At 40.8% G+C, this 18724-nt stretch overlaps 1 protein-coding gene across 1 annotated transcript in view; it reads left to right on the top strand.

The window, feature by feature from the left end:
• The first annotated feature begins 716 nt into the window (after positions 1-716).
• LOC121520241 overlaps positions 717-18724 on the top strand; it is a 389305-nt gene continuing 371297 nt past the window's right edge. Inside the window, exon 1 of the mRNA XM_041803615.1 lies at positions 717-800. The gene's annotated coding sequence lies outside the window, so the exon portion shown is untranslated. The remainder of the gene's footprint in view (positions 801-18724) is intronic.

Consider the following 18724-nt stretch of genomic DNA (forward strand, 5'->3'; position numbering starts at 1 on the left):
GATTCAGGTAGAAAAAAAAGCCTGGAAATCTATTCACAGTTTCCTATAGAAGTCTCCTGTAGCAGCGTGGTACATTTTATTTATAGTAACCTCTTTTTAACCAGAGTATAAATAAAATTCTCATGAGCTTTTCAAAAATGAGCAGCCTGGCATCCAAACGTATTTCTGTCACTGATGTATTTATAAAGCATCACTTATTTACCAACTCTTAATTCAGGAAAAGCCTTAATTGCATCCTATAAGATTTTGATCAAGTGTTGAACTTTGATAAAGTCACTGCAGTCAGATCACGAGCTCTTATTGGATTATCATAGAAAGATTACAGAGACACATGCACAGCACACAGGATAGAGCACATGAATATTATGCTAATGAGGATGCTGTATTGATTTCTGAATGCCACGATGATGATGGAGATGATGATGGTGGTGTTTGAGGAGGCAGCGGTGATTATGAGTGATGATGGACATCATAGCAATAATAATCACTTCCGAGAGAGAGAGAGAGAGAGCAGTGATGAAGAGATCAAGGGAGGAAAAGAGACAAAAGCGAGAAATTAGAGGAGAGTAGGAACGTGCTGGGAGATTTTCAAGAGTCACGTTATTTTAGAAGAGAGAGAGCGAGAGAGAGAGAGGGGGAGAGGGAGCGCGCGCGGAGGAGAGAGAGGAAGAGGGAGAGAGAGAGGGCGCGATAACAGCGTTTGTCCTTCTTGGAATCAGTTTTCTGACCGGCTGACGGGCTGAACGAGCGGCGGACGAACAAACTTGAGACATCCAGGAGAGATCCTACTCCCACCAAAGGTAAATGCAGACTGTATTTGCCTTTAAAGCGACTACCCTGTCATTGTTTTGTGTATTTATCCCCGGCGGTCAGGCTGAGTGAATATCAGACCTAGTTTCCCCCTCGCTTGGTGTTTGGGAATTGCGTTTCTCTGTGGCTGCTCTGCTCTTTGGCACCGCTGCCTGACATTCAACAGAGATCATAACGTGACTGAAATAAAGGCACAAGCAACGTTAAATACTCTCGTATCAATAGTGGGGTTGCTTTTGATATTTACTCTGATTATCAGGTGCTTGTGGATGTTTCTGACGCCAGAACGATCCGTGCGTATTTGCGGAACCCCGGAGGATTTTGCAGGTCGTTTTTCAAACTGTGCAAAATGATCCGTGACTTTAAGACACATCACAGCTGATGCAGTTTCACAGCGGACGACATTGGCTCCTAATTGGAAGCCCTTGGTCACAGAGATTGAGGACCTGTCCGCTGACGCACGCTCAGATGGGATTTTATGTGAGGGAATTTCAGTCGTAATAACTGTTGTATACATTGATCGATCCCTCTATTGATCCTCTCATTGATCTGGTGTGATTTGTAGTCCTCTGGACTACAAGGTGAGGAGACGGCGCTGCTGTCACTTTTTGTGCAAATTTGGACGGGCGCAATATTTTTACGCGTGCGGGACGAGCCCTGACAGACGGCGTGCGTGTGCGCACTCCACGTCTTGTCTGCACGCGGCGAGGGAGGGGAGGGGGGTCAGAGACTGACAGACAGTCACATAGCGTGCGCAGACACCCCGGGGCAAATATTTTTTTACCTGCACGCGGTCCGTATGCGCAATATCTCCGCGGTTCAGCGCGTCTCTAATGAGGTTGATCGGCTCCGAGTCGCTTCAAAACCTCCGCTTAATTGCGTCCATTTATTACGCGACCTTATAAGTCGCTTATAATAATAACTATTTGCCTTTCTATCCAGAGTTGGAGAAGCTCCTTTTCCTGCTGTAATGTTTGTGTTCGTGTGAAAGCATCCATTGCCCTTCTGGGAAATACATTTGCTTAGATTTATGACCTGCCCTCTCAGGTTATATCGATTATCACAGCCTGCTGTGTACTATATTTTTGTAAGAGCAAGAAAAAGTGGGTCTGCCACGTCTATATATAATTTCTAGATGTTGCAGAGTGCACAGCAGGGCTTGTGATACAGTCATCTCTGCAGCTGGGTCAAATCTCAAGAGGGAAATCTGTGCTCTTATAACCCCTTGTTACACATATACATAAAAACTAATGTGAATGGCTGCAGCAGCACACACACACACACAACACAAATACACACATGATGGGCCTTAAGCGACTATAATGGCTCTGATCAGGGTGAAACATGTTTATGTATGTGGAGAGCTCATGTATTATACATCACTGTTGCACCAGCATTTATGTGTGCATGCTATGACTTTGTATTTGTTTATGATATGTGTTTTTATCTCTCACTGTGTGTATTAGTTTCCCTGATTGCACAAGCACTTTCCTGCTATTTTCCCAGGACTGGCTCTGGCAGCGCAGGCTTTCTTATTTGGGGGGGGGGAGACAGAAAATAGGACGAGGGAGATGAAGGATTGGGCACAGACACTCTCCCCTCCTCTAATGTGGTTAAGAGAGCGAGAGAGAGCGGCAATCTGTGTGTCAGCATCCTGTTAGCGATTGTGAAACAGCAGATAGGTCTTGCATTTACCTTGCAGATTGGGACGGAGATGTGAAGCAGAGGAGAGAGGAAGGAGAAGAAGAGGGAAGGTTTTGGGGGGGGGGCATCAAGGGAAGGGAAAGGTGGGCTGGTTAGATTGACAAAGATGGAGTAGATGAAAGGTAGAGGTGGGGCAGAACACGAGGAGAGATTAGAGAAATGAAATGAGTGGAGAGTAGGAGGAAGATGGAGAGGAAGAGGATGATGAGAGGAAAAGGAAGGGAGGGGAGTGGAAACAGACAGGTCGTTTTGAGTCGGTGACTTATGCTGGTGATAAAAGTGTCTGAAGAATAGGAGCTGGAAAGAGATGGGCTGTAGTTGTGACGAGAGAGGGACACATGGAATCCCATTAGTGGACATTACTGTGATGGTGATGATAGTGGGAGAGGAATGGGATGAAGAGAGGAACGGAAGGATGGAGACCTGGGAAAACCACCATACACATAAAAAAGGAGAAACTACTCGTGCATTGGGAAAAGTAATTGAATTCCAGCTTAAACATCCAGAATTGTTGCTTATCTAGAGCAGGGGTGTCAAACTCAATCACAACAGGGGCCGGATTCTGGATTCAGGTCTAACCTGAGGGCCTAACATGGTCACCGTTTTAACCATAAACTGTCAACCTTGTTTCACTGGTAACAAAAACATGAAAAAAACAAACAAACTTAGTGCTGATTATAAATGATTCTGACATTTAAAAAGTTAAAAAGTAAAGTGTAAAGGCTCACAATCTGAGAGAAGTAAATTTATTAGTTCAAAAAGGTCAAAACATGTAATTGAAATTGAAAAATAATGTTTTTTTATGGCAAATATACTATAAAGAATATAAAATCATGAGTTTAAAAGGTCAAAATATAAAATAAAATTTGTAATCATGAAATTGAAAGTCAAAATATGATTCAAAATTTTAAATTGTGAGTCTAAAAGGTCAAACTATGGGATTTCGAAGTCAAAGTTTGGAGTTAAAAATATGAGGTAAATACAAAATAACTGGTTAAAATGTCAAAATATCACTTAAAAATTAGAATTATGGATCTTAAAGCTCAAAATACTATATGAGAAGTCAAAATTATGAGTTGAAATGCTCAAAGTATGAAATTAAAAGGTAAAATCCAAAGTTTGAGTCCTAATTTTGACATGCTAAATTGAAAATGAGAAATTAAATTAATTCCTTTCCCACATTCCTGACATCTAATCTAATCATTTTACTCTTTTTTCAGATTTTGCGACTTAACAAGGCTATCTTAAATCATCGAGGATAAATTCACATTTTTATACTTGAGGAAATCTGCAGACCTCATACTGATGGGCCAGTTAGAACAGAAATATGAGATCATCTTGCGGGCCAGATTTAACTGTTCCACGGGCCGGATTTGGCCCCCGGGCCTTAAGTTTGACACCTGTGATCTAGAATGATTTCCATTTATAGTCCAACGGCATCTGCATGCCGCTAAACGTAGTTTTTCTCTCATCAAGGAGGGTGTCATTTATAAGGTGCTACAGGTGAAACATCCCATCAAACACTCTGCTGAGGTTTTTGTGTGTGATGAATGAAATGCTTAAGTGACTTTGCATGCCCCTTCTCAAACGACCGATAACAATCTCCGTCTCAATTCGCAAGGAATACTGAGCCATATTCTGAAATAGTAGCCTCATGTAAAAAGAGCTGTTGCCTTGCATTGACTAATGAGCGGTATAAATGGACTGGCAGCCCTTCCCATCTTTTACGCTAAAATGACCTTTTCATTATCTTGTGACAGTGGTTCTCAATGTGGAGGTTCTTGGGATCTCCCTGGGGGACACTGAGAGGGGTCGCCAGATGCCTTCCATAAAATTAGTATTTTGAAAATATTTCAAATTGTATATTTTGCCCATTTTTTTAGAAATGAATAAAATAAGTGAACCCTCTGAGGTCTAAGCACTTGCCAGCATGTTTCTGCTATATTTTTATTCATATCTTTGACATTTTATGTTGTAGAAATGTGGTTCAAACACTTCTGTGAACAGGAGAATCTCATCTTTCACTTCCACCTTCACTTGCCATTCACAGCCAGAGTTACAGAGGAGAGCAATAGGAACACGCCATCTCTCACTGGATGAATCCTTTGTCTGTCAACCTTTCCCAACCTGTTGACACTCTAGAATCCCTAAGGCCCTCCCTATCACAGTTTTGCAGGAAAGATGAGGCGAAAGGAGAGAATTAGACCTGTTGATCTCCAATGAGAGGCTGTACGGCGGCACTGCTGTTGCCTCACAGCAAGAAGATCGCTGTTTCTCTTCCCTGTCAGGGCCTTTCTTTGCAGAGTTTGCATGTTCTCAGCGTGCACGCATACTCCGGCTTCCTCCCACCACAAAAACATGCTTGTTAAGTTAATTAATCATTCTAAAATTGGCTGTAGGTGTGAATGTGAGTCTGCCTGGTTGTCTGTCTTTATATAACAGCCCTATGATTGACTGGCGACCAGTCCATGGTGTACCCCGTCTCTCAACCAATGACAGCTGGGATAGGCTCCAGCCCCCCCGCGACCCCCAACGGGATAAGCTGTATAGAAAATGGATGGATGGATCTCCAATGATGGTGAAGTGTTTGAAATTTGCAGAAGCCTTGGAACAAATACTGAAAGCAGCGATGAAGATGGCAGCTTCATTTTGGTGAAAATGGAATAACAGACTAAAATTAAGCTCAAAAAAATGATATGACAAAATTTCATTTGAGACATGTTTTCTACACTTACCTATTATTTTATTCATATATTCCACTGCTTTTGTGAAGCTGTGACTTTGGTAAACCTATTTCAAGCACCAAAACAATTTGTCCACATGAGTGAAGGTGTGTTTTCACAAGAGATTCAAAAGTTTTCACAGATGGGGTTTCAAAATTCAGCATTCGGGCTACAACAACTCTTTACACAGTCCTCTAGGACATTATGGGCCTCAACATTCATAAAGCTGAGATTTTCCTGAACATTTTGATTTAAAACACTTGGGGATTGTGTTATTTGCAAGTACCTTCAACGGGTGAATTTAAAAATGATGTAAAAATCAAGGAAATACCCCTAGACCTCAGAGGGTTAAATGTAAAAATACATTGTGAGATTTATGCTGAAATCAAAGAAATGTTTTAAAAATCCTTACAGTTTTTGTCTTTAGTCTTAAATGCACATGGCTGTATTCAACTATGCTTCAACCACCTTCAAGTACAGTGGGGCTCCCGGGTCTCTGGCATCCCTATTTGGGGGGTTGAAAAGGTTGTGAACCCCTGCACAAGTCCCATAAACAAGCAAAACCTTCTTTCTGAATAATTAGTGATTTTCTTTCTCTTTTTTTGCAAAATATGCTAATTGAGTTCTCAAAGAAGCTACTCCATGCTTCAAATATCTAGCAGCAAGATAGTATGTATGGAACCCCACAAATCATGACACAAATTTCTTACATTTTTCAATCACTGAATTTTTTTCTTGAAGTATGGGTCAGTATGGACTTAAGATGGAGAAAAACATGATGAAACAGACATAACCTTTAAAATAGAAGCACATCATTGACTATTTGCTACCATTTGCGAGCCAATGAAAATGGTTTTACAACCAAGGTCATAGTGTTCAACACAAGGAAGTGCACTCTTTTTTTTCAGATCTATAAAAAGCTGATAAAAAACCACCTGTAGCCATAGACAGAGGACAGTTTTGCCTTTTTTGCCATTCAGTAGCTTGGAATATGTGTTATGGGAACTTGAGAGAAAAATAGAACAATTATGGTCAGAAATGAGTGAAAAAAATAGCCTGCCAGAAACATAAGTTGTTTGCAGGAATTGATATAATTGGCTAAAACACTTCTGGAAAACTTTTAGGCACCACCAAATGTCTTTTAAAAGCAGATATGCAAGTAGAACCAATAAATAACATGTAACTGTCATGTTCTTTGCATTGAAATAGTAGCTTAGATTTGGTCTAGTCCTTTGTCTAGCTCATTAGATTAACCATTTCTAGTTGCACTTGACTTTAAAAGTATTCATACTGGTATGGTAATTACCATGAAAGCTCTGTACTCTTTCTTCGTTAAATTATAAGTCATCATAGTGGTCAAACTGTGAATATTTGAAAACCTGTGACAGTTTGACTCGTTGGCATTGAAACTAGAACGAATGTGGCTCTACTGATAACTGAAAATGCTCATCCCTGATCTAAGGAATCTGGGGGAAATCCTCCAGCCCCTCCAGAGACTAATACACCAACTGCTACTTTAACTATGATTTATGTTGATCCAACTTGAACTACAGCCATAGAACCCACCACCCTCCACACACACACACACACACACACACACACACTTGTTTTCCAATTCCCCATTTAAGTGCTCGTTAATACAGAAGAAGTGAAATGATAATGGCTGTCAGTTAACCCCACATTTTTAGGGTATCAGTGTAATTATGCGCTTATGAGGGGCGACTGTGGCTCAGTAGGTCGTCTCTCCACCAGAAGGTCGGGGGTTCGACCCCCAGCTCCTGCATTCACATGTCGATTTGTCCTTTGGCAGGATGCTTAACCCCAATTTGCTCCCATTGCTGCATCAGTGACATGTGAATGGGATTAGAAACTGATTCCCACTCTACATAGAATCCTTCACCATCAGCATGACTGTGGAGTGAATGGATAAGTGTGACCGGTGCTTTCAGTAGTCAGATGACTAGAAAAGCACTATAAAAGAGGGAGTCCTTTTACCATTTTAAGTCAATTTATGATGCCCTTTATATACAAGGCCAAATCAGTATGCAGAAACAGCATTATTACCTGTCAACATGACATCAGAGTAAACTGGCAGCCTTTTAAATGTGGTTAAACTATAATTGCTTTCATTTACCTCCTGAATTAGAACCTACAGATATATCTCATGACAGAGCCAGAAGAATTCCAAGTCTGGTCTCTTCAGTGTTTTTCCTTTCTTGCGGTGAAGATTGTTGATGGGTTTTTGTTTGAGAGTTGACAGGGATGGTAACCCACTCCAGGGCTATCGGCCGCTGCAGTTGCAATAAATCAATCGGTCAATTTTTATTTGTATAGCTCCAAATCATAAGGGCTATTATCCAAGGGCACTGTGCAAAAACAGCAGGCTCAATCCAAACACTATCATATTTTTAGGGATGGAGCACTTACCCAACAAGAGGCAGAGGCCTTGAGTAGATCCACACCTGTGGCTGAAGAGCCTTCTGTTGTCTTGCAGTTCCACTTTTACAGCATTAGTTCAAGCAGGACATGGTAGCCATACGCCAAGTCATGATCATCTGACAGCCAGCTGGTCCCAATTATTGCCTCCCAGCCAATCACAGCTCTTTCTCTCAACACAGGGATGTATTTAAATATGGCATCCTGCTCACTACTCCCTGTTTGCATCAATGCTGATGCACATCACTGCTGCTGATGACAAAGCTTAACCTCCTCCACCCCAGCCTCCTCCTTTATAGCATAAAGCTTGTTGCACCTTCATATTGAGCTTCTTCCATGGTTTAATTGCGTTTGAACCAATTTTAATTTTGTATTTAGTATGCATTGTTATAAATGTATCTAGGGCTGAAACGATTCCTTGAATCATTTGAGTGATTCGATTAAAAAAAAATCCTTGAGGCAAATAATCTGTCTTGAGGCTTTGCTTAAATCAGTCATGTATCCATATACACCCATGCTGTAAGTTCTGACATCACGCCACGTGTTGCATGGCGTGCTGTGTTTCACATGGACAGCTTTTTGTGTGGCACAATGCCCTTGTTTTTGCTGTTACTATAACACAACATGCATGATGCGAGGCATGAAAATCTCGAGGGAAGAGAAGTTGATAGTGATGTTTACAGGCACTTGCCCTGCATTTTTTCACAATTAACTGGCAATTCACTTAATTACAGTGTATTTTTCAAAAAGATTCAGCATCCCGGATAATTTGATAAGACTTATATTGATAATGACTTGACACTTATTGAATAAAAACACGCTATCACGCCTCAAACAGTGACTGAGACTGAATAGGTTAAAGTTCATCATCACACAGTCAGGATTCAACAGGTCATAGAAGCAGCTTTATCCCTTAAAATGTGTTCTCCAGGTCAGTGGGTGGTCTTTAAAGGTCATATTTATGGTGGATGAACTCACAATCAAAAATGTGGTTGCAAAAACTAAAAGTAGACTCCCGTTGAAAAACTGACCCATAATGTAGAAGAACAGCTTTCAGACATATCAGACCACTGGGTGAGTGATGGAGCTTTATTTCTTGCTAGAATCTGAAATATTACATTCATGCATAAGGTAGAGGATGTTAAAATGATAAAGTGTCCCTTTACTGACAAATTGGAAATCAAACTCCAAAAACTCCAAAATAAGAAATAAAGTGTAAACACTCAAAATTTCCTGGGAGAGCAGCTCTACACCCCAAATATGGCAAAATCTACTTTAATTATTTAACTTCCTTTCTTTTTAACTTTGATTAATGCCATCAGAACTGTATTGCACTTTGTAAAATGTATTTTCTTTCAAGAATCTGTTAATACCAAATTTTAATAAAGAAGTTGTTCATTTAAGGGGCCCAGCTTTTCTCATTTGTCTGTTACTACTTCTCTTGAAAAGCAAAAGTGGCTGATTAAAAAAATGCAATATTTCTTATTAGAGTACTCGATTAATCGCCAGAGTACTCGATTACAAAAAGAGCCTATTGCTGTAGCCCTAAATGTATCTATCCTAATGGGGGTTTCTAGCTATGTGCTCCCCTGAAAGTCAAAACATACTGCTTGATTAACCCAGGGAGCATCTTCTTTAGCAGAGCCTTCTGTATATTCATTTTGCAATAAAATGGTAGAATGTATGATGAGAGTGTTCCTGACTATGAATGCAAAAAATATGTGTAAACAAAGCATTGTGAGGGACGTCAGCATCCCCCTATCCATTCCCTCATGACCTCTTCTTCCTTGAATTCCTTGTAAACCTTTGCCAGCGAAGCAAATTTCTTAGTAATTATCTTCCAGGCTTCTCTACCTTTCTTTCTTCAAAGACTCAATCAAACTCCATCTGGAGCATGTCTCAAAGATGACAGCAACGCCTCTAAACATGCTGATCACCCTTGTATGTGGAGAATAAACGGCTTTACATGTCCCACCTCCTATGGGAAGCACACAGGAAACATGGTAAACGATCAGCGCGCCTCCATTTCCTTTTGATTCCCTCCTAATGAGAAAGGGAGAGCCCCCCAAGATGCAACACTCATGGGGGCTTTTCTCTCTTCCGTCAGTGTGTGGCAGCCGACGGACGCATACCATTCATTAGCTGACAATTCAGTGAAATGAATCAGACAACATGGCCTCCCAGGGATCCTCCCAGAGTACAAGGAAATAAACGCTTAGCGCTCAAGACATGTATGTTCCCTGGAGGCCTCGCTCGCTGAGAGAATGCAATGGCAGAATTCCCTTTCCGATAGATTCTGACGGGAAAGGAAACTAGAAGCTTCCAGGATCTAACGTATATCCTGCCTGCTCTTACCTCCTCTTGTTTTTCAGGCGAATGGAGTGAGCTTGATAAAACCTTCCACAGTGAGCTCTTCCTCCAGTGTCAGTCTCGGAAGGGGAGTGAAACGCCGGTGACTCTGCTGTGACTTTGCGCCGAACTGAATCTAAACTACATCATCTCCAATTACGGACTCAAGGCGAGTGTCTGACGAGCGATTTTTCATCCATACGTAATGCTCCCTTTAAACTCCGGGTAGATGTGAAGGATGATGTGCTATAGCTTCCCTCGGTGCCCTTTGATGGTGATCATGCATCAAAGGAGGTGAAGACACATGATTGCTGATGCTGAGGTTTTGAGACAGGGAACGCTACAAGGGTTTCTCGAGCAGCATCTCACAGGAGAACAGTGTGGGATTTAGCTTAAAAATCCTTCACGCTTTTCAAACCGGCGTTCCCCCGGTGCAGCACCATGTCCCCAGCTTCTCAAGATTGAGGTTAATGCTGGCCAAAGCCAGAGCCAGTATGACAAGACTTGGGACTACTGAAGTCACAGTAGGTCATATCTAAGTTATATCCAGTATTGCCATGCTTTAATACATCATTATATTTTATGAAGTCTAAATATGCCTGTGAAAGCTTGTTAAATATTCAGAAAGATAGAGATTGTTTATTGCCTTTCATTTAGGCCAGACTGACCAACACTGTCAAAACAAAATTGACCTAAATGTTGTATGCAACTTAATTTAGAACTTCAGAAGCTCAGTTGAGAAGTTTGTAGCTGATTATGAAAGACTTAAATTAGTACTGATGCCTTTATCTGATATACATGATTAAAATACCCCAGATCAATCATTTTATGTAGTTTTTCTTAATCTTTAAACAATGCTTAGTGTTGCAGGGTGGATTTAAGATGGAGTGATGAACATCAACATGCCAAAGCAGCATTTTTCCTTGCAAGAGAGAGATATGTTTGCATCTTAAAAGATGTGAGAGCAGCTTTTTTTGTTTAGAAAATACTCCTTTCACATGACAAGACAAGAGCTGCAAAGTATCGCTTGCAGTTTTACTATTGTACAAACACAAACTGATGATACTTCTCCTTCTCACAGGCAACATGCATCTGTTGACATACAGAATATCTCGTGCCTTTGCCACTGTGAAGAGCTTAATATTTATGTTAACAGACTTAGTACAGTGATATTGCAAGATGTGCAAATACGACTCTGCTAGTGTTGAAAAATGGATGCAAAGGCATTCAACATTGGAGTAACTGGTGTGGATTTGATCTTTAAAGCTCACATATTATGCATAACACACTTCTCAGGCTCTAGCAAAAATACGTGCCCCTGGCCTGTCCACAACCCCCCCCCAAGAATCAGAAATCTGCTCCCTACCCCTTTCTCTAGCTTTCAAAAAATTTGTGCTGAAACAAGCCGTTCTCAGATTTTCCCCTTGGGATGTCATGTGGGGAGTTAGCTCCACCCCCAGTTCGGTTGGCCCTCCCCGATTGGAAGAAAGTTCCACCCTCCTCTCGTGATCCTGGAAGCTGAGAGGTGGATCAGGAGAGCCACATCCATTTCCTGAGAGGGGCGGAGTCAGACAGCTCTTTAACATTTAAAGCCACAGACACTTAAACAACTAGTTCTGTGCAGGGCTGAAACAGAGGGTTTTTATACTGAAATGTTTTTTTTAGCAACAGACGTCGCAGGCATGTTTTGGGGACCTCTGCAACCAATATAAACTTGTCTTTAAAGGGTTAAATATGTGACCTTTAAATGGAAATAGGCATGGATAGCATCATTAGAATGGTACAACAGCAGTTTGTATGAGGAAAATGGTTAGAGGCCCATTTTATAGTTCAGAAGTTATTTATCTTTTTATAATGTGTCTCTTTTTATTATAAATGACAAGCTAGTCGAGTTTAAAGCTCTTTTTCCAAAGACAGAGCGAATTCAAGGAATCACATACATGATGAATGACTGGATAGGGATGGACACCATACTCCCTGTTAAAGGGATACTTTAACATTTTGGCAAATTTGCCCATTGCCATGATCCCTATAGTCTTAGTAACAGGTTTGTTACCTTTAGTTGTCCGTGTAAGCTATTTTTAGATCAGCACTGCCAAGTTCAGAGCTGCTGTGCCAACTCAATGGAGACAGATGGTATTTTTGGCTTTCCCTCATCAAACTCATCAAATACACAATCCAACAACTCCAAAACGCTCTCGTGGGCAAGTTGTGACCTGTACATTCACCACGCTATAAAATAATGGAACGTTACAAGACAGAGATGTTTTAACACTAAATGCAAAGCCGGAAGTACCAAGTAACTACGGCACTGCCACAGGCGCGCACTGTGTCACTCCGCCCAGTGATTTACTCGGAAAGTAGTTCCGAGTATTTGCTTCATGCGTTGTAATGTTACATAATTATACGTTATTATTTTATAGCATGGTGAATGTGCAGGTCGCAACTTGTCCACGAGAGCGTTTTGGAGTTGTTGGATTGTGTATTTGATGAATTTGATGAGGGAAAGCCAAAAATACTGTCTGTCTCCATAGCGTTAGCTGCGCAGCTGGTATATCGGTCCACCCAGATCTAGAAACAGCTTGCACTGACAACTAAAGGAAACGAACCTATTACTAAGACTATAGGAATTATGGCAATGGGCGAATTTGCCAAAATGTTTAAGTATCCCCGTTAAAGGCAATGCTACAGTTACTTTAACTCTACTCTTTTAAGATGGAAAGCAGAGCAACATTCAACAAAATATGTCTATGGACTACTGTAATAGATATTTGAGCTGTGTAAGAAAAATAGTACCGTGTAAATGCGGTGTATAACACTGCTTAAAAGTCCCACAAACTGAAAGAAAAACTGTACTTGTATTTTCTGTAATACTTAAAGGATCATTTAAATGAAGCATTGATGCAAAATACACAAAAAGGAGCCCTACTTGGCTTTGAAAGTTTTAGTTTAAGATGCTCTTTAGATTGGGAAACATCCACTCATAAAACACAAGAGAAACTCTGAGGCACTCTCTTTTGAGCACTTAAAATGCCTTGATTTTTCACAGCATGGTCATGGAAACCTTAAAACAAACTCCCACATGTTTGGCACCCAGCCTTCATCTGGGAGTCAAACAGATCTGAAGCAACAGCAGGCCTTTTTTAAGTCAAAAACGTTGGATATTGGCATCCATAAATTTCTGAAACATTGCAGAGCTGAATATTGTGATACCCATTTTTTCCTGCACCTTTGTTGGGACATGAAGGCACTCTGTCCCTGGTGGTGATGGGAGGGAGTGAGGGAGGGTAGGAGGGGTCATTTAGAGAAAATGGCGATGTCTGGCGGTGCAGTGTTTTTCCTCCGTGGAGGCCTGTGGGATGGTGCTGCAGAGTCTGTCACGGTCTGATTGCTCTCAGACCGAAGTCGCTGTTTACCCGCGTGCACGAGGTGATGCAGGCAGGTTTGAGGAGCACAGAAGTATTAAAAGAGATGACGCACATTCTTGAGCGACATAGAAAAGTCATGCATAATCATTGTCTTCAAATGGAAATTGTGCATGCACAAAATGCATGGACCTGTTAGTCTGATTTTCTTCAATTTTCTTCCTTCGTCAGGGGTTTAAAGCATAAAGGCTCGTTCTCTTTGTGTACTCAGCGGGAGGTCTGAATTCCTGCCGGAGTGGACTGAATTTCAGAGCGTGGTGTTGGATCCCAGCTCGGTGGTAGATGACTGTTTGGATGGGTGTGATGAAGGAGGACTCCAGTGAAAAAAGTACAGCAGCTCGCTCCACTGGAGACATTATTATACACAGAGACGGGAGGCTGCTCCGGGCTGAATGTGTGTGTCCGTGTGTGTGTTTTTTTTGTGTATTTACATTTATACCCCACTGTGCAGAAATGAGAGAGGGATAGGGCAAGAGAGTCTGACATTGACAGAACGAGAAAGCTTTTATGACTGATGGTTGTAGGCCTGTGTGTGTGAGTTGCTTATAGACTTGCTGCCACTGGCTGAAGTATTGAAGCGGTGAGCTAAAATGAATCTTTTCTCCCGTTATTTCTGAGGAAAAGTTGAAGTTGAACCAGAAATTGAGTGCTGGAACATGATGCTGAGCAATTCTGTCATATCTTATTGGAAAGGTTTCAATGTTTGCATGCATCAGGTGCACAAATATTCAGTTAAGTAACTAAAAAAAAGAAGAATACTACGGAAATAGTTGGATTGACAGGATCTCTGAACTGAAATGAACCAGAAATTAAGCAGAATTTTTATTTCATCAGATTTTTAGACCTCATTTCAATTCTAATGATGTCATTATCTGTGAGGATAAGATGGCAAAACAAAGGAATCATAGGGTCCTAATTTTTACAACTTTTTAATTACCAAAAATTGCATGCAAACTCTCGCAAAATATCTAGAAACTTGGGCATCTTCTTTGTGCAATTTAGACCGTGTACAATGAGTTCCTTGCATTTTTTTGTCAGACTACAGTCTGATTCATACTTCTGTGTCAAAGCTGTGCGGTCTTATAAACCAGCTGCTCAGTCAGGAATATATACAGTTATATTTGGAGGAGAAGGCTCTGCTCAAAAGATGCTCCCTGGGTTAGTCAAGCAGCATGCTTTGACTTTCCAGGGAGTGCATGGCTAGAAACTCCCATATGGATAGATATATTTATGACAATGCATACTGAATGAAATACAAATAGTTCAAAAGCAATTAACCCAAAGCTGAATGAATCTTTATATGAGGGTGCAACAAGCTTTATGCTATAAAGGAGGAGGCTGGGGTGGAGGAAGTTAAGCTTTGCCAGCAGCAGCAGCCGCAGTGTGGTGCATCAGCATCAATGCAAGCAAGGATTAGCAAGATCATATTTAAATACACCACTGTGCTGAGAGAAAGAGCTGGGAGGCAGTAATTAGGATCATCTGGCTGAGTGTAAAAGAATGCCCTTCGCCTGCCTCGGCTGAATCAGTGGCTGCACTTTTCATCTCCTTTGATCTCTCCTCTCTCTTTCCTTCCTTGCAATAGTTGCAGTGTAATCAACGGCTGATCACTATGTATCAGCTCTTAATCCAACATAATACACTTGGTTTCAGCTGCCAGTGTATTCTGTACACAAACAAGCCAAAAATGTGCCGAATGGATTGGGTGCTGGCATAAAATTCGCACTGCTGAGTAGTGTTTGGGTGGAGTATCATGGCAACACTAACACAGAAGTACGGTCAATGGCATAGACCTCTACAGTGTAGCTGAAGTATGGATTATACACAGAAGAAGCCAAGCTTTAATCCTCTACTATGCACCTGTCTCATGAAAATGATGGGGGTTTGAAAGCTTTAGTACCTTCTGATCAATCATTTAAATTTAAGAGATTGATTCATTCCCAACATGTTTTAGAAAAGCAACACATTACTTAGAAACCAATCCAGTCAATATATATCATAAAAATGTTACATCAACACAACAAAGGACCAAAAACAGTTTTAAGATAACAAGTCAATGAAATATTTTAAAGCTTCAACACCAATGACAGAGGAAAACAAGACTTAAATGGCAGTGCTCTGCTCTTGATTCAGAGGTTTTAAATAAGAACTGGCAGTGTTGGGGCAGCACAACATGTGGAGCCAGAGCTCTGACCTTGGCGCAGCTGGAAGCAACTGGTCGGTGGATTTGGTCGTCCTTGATAAAAGTTGTTGTTTTGAAAGGTCTGAGAGAAAGGTTGGAGCTAGTCCGTTTAATGATTCATAGCTTAATCATAAAATCTTAAAACCAATCCTAAAACACATTAGAGAAGATATCCCCACATAACCTTCTTTAAAAAAAAGACATTAAAAGATAAAAAGGGACTGGTCCTTAATAACAGCTGTTGATAGGGAAAAAATTGATCCCACCGCTGGGTTGATTGTTTTTAAAATCTTTATCCTTTTAGCCCCAGATTTGTTTGAGATGGTTTGACAAAAGGTTCCAGGGGGACAGGTCCATGGTGTGGTCAGTGCATCCTCTATCTGGTCCATAAATAACAACCTTTGTCCTGCTCCACTGCAGCTTGTGTAAACTTCATAGGACATTTTCATTGAAATGAAAACAGCTGATTATTTACTTCTGTCCTTTCTCATAGTACAATGACATTTTTAGGGTTTACATTTCATCAGCACAGTTGTCATATCAAAACAAGTGGGCTGTTTTTTTACCCTGGTGAAATGGGAACAAATAGCAAAAAATTTTAATGTGGCAAAAACGGACAGGAAAAGTGGTCAAAAGAGATTAAAATGTCAAAAAAAAAAAAAAAAAACAACTAATCAAAATAGGCAACAATGAGTTATAAGTGATAGAAACGGGTTATCAAAGGCAAAAATTAGCAGAAAGTGAAAATGGGCAAAAGGGGCAAAAACAAGACATAACAAAAAAGTGAAATGTGGTTAAAATGGGCAAAAGTGGCCATTAAAATTACTGAAAAATGTTTAAAGTGGCAGAAATAAGTTTGATGTGGCAAAAATTGGCAGAAAAAAACAGATTGTGAAGTGGTTCATATATACCAAAAAATGTTTATAATAGGCAAAAATGGGTTAAAAGCAGAAGGAATCAGTCAACAGAGGCAAAAACAGGCAAAAAGAAGCAAAAATGAGGCATTATAAAAAGTGAAATATGTTAAAAACTGGCAAATTGGGTGTTGTCTGTGAAACTTACCCACTGGTTATTTATTAAACAGTGCTTTGGTAGGATTCAGACCAAAAGAACGGGTATGCTGATACCTTAGAAATGGCGTGCGCTGAAAATAATTATAGTTATAAAACTGTGCCCACAAACATCTTCACACAATTTTCTCTTTAAAAACTTTGGTCCACCTGGAAATGTGCACACATAGATCTGCTTCTTGTTCCGCCCTTTAGGCTACATGCCTGCATTTGAACGTAAATGGTCAATGCAACGCTCCTTATGAATGGAAAATATGAAAATATACTCTCTGACACCGCAAGTGAGGTTCTTGTGTTGTGAATGAAAGGACCATTAGACCAGGGGTTTCCAAACTTTTCAGCCAATGACCCCCAAAACAACAGTGATGAAGACCAGGGACCCCCACTGTTCCTAAAACTGGTTGTGGCATAGTTGAACCGAGCCATGCACATTCAAGAACTGTCATGTGCAGGATTTTTTTAAACAGTGCTTTGATTTCAGCAGAAATCACAACAAATGACAATGTTTTTATTTTTAATAGAACCAATTTTATGCATAAATATATCTACAGAAATGCGCAAAATATACGTTTTAAATCCATTGAAATATACTCTGTTTCTTGGAAGGCATCTCACGACCCCCACTGAGTGTCTCGTGACCACCCAGAGGGTCTCGACTTCCACTTTGGGAACCACTGAGTTAGATAACACTCATTGTTCTGAGAACAGTTGCAAAAAACTGGCCGACCACATAACTACCGCTGCACGCCCTCCTCTTTAGAGGACTGACTGCTGTTAGCTCTTAGGAGTTAGCTTGCGCAGAGCCCTAATAGGAGTTAGCCTTGTTAACATCAGTCATGGAGGCTGTTTTTGCCTGTATTTGGCTTACTTCAGATGTTGCTGTCGCTAGATAGCTATTAGTGGCTTTACTGGAATGTTTCTGCTAAGTCTTGGGCTTGTTTGTGTTAGCTCTGCCGTGTTTAGCTTGTAGTGAGTCACTGAGGCTAAGCTAGCGTTAGCTTTGATGTCCAGTGAACGTCTGTAAATATCATCATTAGTTCTTCCTTTCTCTCTGTGTCAAATACAGAAAACTGGGTCTGTGAAGGTGATGTAACAGATTTATGTTGGCTTTTAGAAATGCAAAGTCTTTTGAATGTAAATGCAACTTAAAGGAGGGATATGATGAATTATTTATGACATTTTTCAGTAACATGTCCAACGTTGACACATTTCCATAAAGTTCAGACACCATTTGTCCCTCAGATCAGTTTCTGGTGGATATATTTTACTCTGAAACTTTACAGGAGCATTCAAAGGAATTGTGATATTGGGTAGTTTGTCTTTTACTTCCTATTTTTGGTAAATTTATCTCTAAAATGACTGTAACTGAAGGGCTTTTACCCTTACTGTGACAAGCACACCATCTGGGATAGCAGTCGCTCTAACATGAATTGAGGTGGAGGAGTTTTTCTGAAACAAATAGAATTTCTCTTCAGTTGTTGCTCCTGGCTACCTGTGCCTGACCCTGCTGTAACCCTCCCTCAGGCGTCCTAAGCTGACTGATGCCTGACCTGCCTTTCGCTCTTTTTCCCCGCTTCACGCCTCTTTTGTCCCTGTTTGAACCTGCCGTGTCTTCATCATCCTGAAGTCACAGCAGTGGTAGGATTCGATGTAAATCACCTTGGTACATTTCCTCTCGTTTAACCGTTTTCCGTCAGAGGGGTTTACAGCGTCGGGTTCACCTGGGGGCTGATGAGTGCAGTTTCATGTCTCTGGGTTCTGTTGCTGACTTAGTTCACCTCAGCACTACCATCAACAAACCTTACAACAAGTAAGGAACCTGTTCACTAGGGAACGTCTGCTCAAGCTTTCTGCAAGGGCAGGCAGAGGAAATCAGATGAGGAAAAAACATTTTAAAGTAGTGTTTTTGTTCAGCTTTCAGTCAACAGCCCATGTCATTACCATGGCTCTCAGGCTTACCATGTATGCTGAATGCAGTTAAACCACTGGCAGTACAAATGAATGAGAGTGAAGTAGCCATAAGTT

Source organism: Cheilinus undulatus, linkage group 13 (assembly GCF_018320785.1).
Source record: "Cheilinus undulatus linkage group 13, ASM1832078v1, whole genome shotgun sequence".
Classification (NCBI taxonomy): domain Eukaryota; kingdom Metazoa; phylum Chordata; class Actinopteri; order Labriformes; family Labridae; genus Cheilinus; species Cheilinus undulatus.